Raw genomic sequence first — 2,785 nt, forward strand, 5'->3', positions numbered from 1 at the left:
ATTTTTCTCTTAGAAAACGTCAGTGCCCACAATTTCTATATAAAAATTTTTCGCCGTCGTCAATAATTGATTGGATATTTCCTTCTATACTTTTTAGCACGTAGCTATTTATTATTAGCATTATTCTTCCGACGTCTGATTTCTTTTTAATTATAGAAAATGCGTTTCTCTAAGGTACATAAACTTTTGGGATTGACTGTATAGCCAATACATCCTTAACACAAAACGTACGTAAACGTACATATTATTATCAGAGGGTTCCGACGCTCCCTTCTCTGTTAGTCGTATGTTTCATTAAGGCCATGGCATCTGTGTGGATCTTTCACGTTACGTGAAAGTTTCGGAACTATTTTCAGATGATCGTTCGTCTCGCAAACTGTGCTCGGCTGTCTGTTACTCTGTCGCTCGCATACTTATCAATTGTATTAATAGTCTTAAACGCAACCTCGTTCCGTGGACAATCATACCATTTACGCAGTCGTATACCTACACAGCGCGGACAATACATAATTTCGTTTTTGCATCTCGCCAGTCGGTACTCAAAGAAGTTGCCTCATTGATTTTCGATCGGATCGTCGTCATTTTCTACACGATACTGCGACCGATCGCAACGAAGGAAATTAATGAAGAAAAATCAACGATATCGATGGCAACAAGGATACACTAAAAAAATAAAATAAAAATTACAATTGATAATAATATATNATATATATATATATATATATATATAAAATCGTATTTATATATAATAATAGGCAAATTAATATTTATATATACAGAATACATTGTGGTATATTTTTTTACGGGATCTTGCTTGCATCTTCGTTCTCTTCTCACGCTCTCTTATACTCTATCTCCGCTTTTGCACACAGTTTCGTTTTATTTGTATCTCTATCTATAGCATCCTCTCCCTCGCACTACCGCAAAAACGAAACCGAGAGAACTATGGCAACTAACGTAATTAATGGCAAGTTTTTTTGCTGTTCGAAAGATTGGAGTAACACGCTTCGGTGGACAGTGACGTACGGAATGAAACGACGAGAGAAAGAGGCGTTGCGAAATAATACAAAAAGGAAAGCAGAACAAAGTCGAAAAGACGGAGACGACGAAAGAGAAGATTCGATAAATAAGATGCGGTTAACGTAGGACTTAATTAAGAATGAAATAAAATACTTTACACTGGCGATAGTTCCGCGGAAACGGTAAACGAGCCTGGACCGGAGATCTACAGTAATAATGAACGAAGCGAAGATGATTTAAAAGAGATAAAGAAGGTCGCGGATTCGATCAGAGAATGAAACTTAGTTTTTTGTAAGCAGCATGCGACGACTTCCACGATCAGCTGTTCCTTTCCGCGGAGATTCTTCTCTGGTTTTGCCGTGACCAAGAAAGCCACGCGAAGAATTTCATTCACCCAAAACGCTTCGTGTACATGTGCATTCGATCAACATTAATTTCTTTTCTATCATAACTCCTTGTTTCATTTCTATATGCCAAAGTTTCACGGTATATACTTCAACACCTTTTCACCGGACACCGGGATTAATTACGTTCCTCCCCGGAACGGAAGTTTTTCTCTTTATACTCAGCGGAGTATCGATAATTTTCTTCTTCTTCATCACTGGGATTACAACGAATTCAAACATAACAAAGATTACTATTGCTGATCTCAAATCTTACATTCTAAAACACATCCAACAACGAGAAACAGAAGAAACATTTGAATCGTGCTGCAGCCGAGTAGCGAATCGTTCGACGAACCTTTCTCTCTCTCTCTCTCTCTCTCTCTCTCTCCGTCATTTCTATTCTATTTCACATTTATGCAGAGACACATTATGTAACGCCAGTTTCTCAGTCCTTTCCCGCCTCCTTTCATTCTCCTCGCTCTACTCTCCCGTTCAATTCGAGACGTGCGTTGTTAAATCTCGATGGAATCAGAGTCACTGAAAAAGAACAGTATCAAGAGCGTGTAACATGAACAGATCGAAGCGATTTTGACGCACAGAGATGCACTCGAAGAAACGGCTGCTGCGCAAAACAATGTTTACCATGAGAAAATCTTACAAATCAACGCGGTTTGAAACTGTTAGAAAATAGAAAAATCACAGAAAAAGACCCATTCTATTCGGGCTCGATCGAACGACGATTAGAAAAGATGGTACAGCTACGAGACATCGCGTTGAAAAAAAAGGGCACATAAAAAGGTCACCGGTTCTCCTCTCGCAAGTTTCATTCTTTTTCTCCTAAATACATAAACACATATTTAACATTTCGTAAACAATACTCGAGACAGTATCAAAAACGACCGACAAATAAATTTCAATCATCACAACGTAGAGAGCGCGCGCGCGTAGAAAATGATAACGTTCAAGTATAATTCTTTTTCCTTTACGTTTCTTCGACCTCCTTCTCCATAATTTCTTTTCTGTAGTTCTTCTATTCCAAGTTTCAAATTACAAGAAGGATCGATTCTCTTTCACGGACAATCGTTCCTTAAACAAAATCAACAGAACATAAAGTATCAGTCCAAAAAAAAAAAGAAAATTAAAAGTAAAACGTAAAAAGTCCGTCCTTCCAACTATGTTGCACGGATGAAAAATGCCTTTGACTGATCTTTAGACGGTTCTCAGTGCAAGTAACGTGTTAAACATTATATATAGTTACACTATGTATAATATGACACTGCGATGTATAATACTACGGACCTTGGGTCGGTATGTTCAAAGGCAATTCTCACGCACCATTATCCACTCTCTTTTCTACCAACGGTATTATAAAAAAAAAA

This window comes from Ceratina calcarata, unplaced genomic scaffold, assembly GCF_001652005.2.
Source record: "Ceratina calcarata isolate Rehan_Ccalc_2016 unplaced genomic scaffold, ASM165200v1 scaffold8, whole genome shotgun sequence".
Lineage (NCBI taxonomy): Eukaryota > Metazoa > Arthropoda > Insecta > Hymenoptera > Apidae > Ceratina > Ceratina calcarata.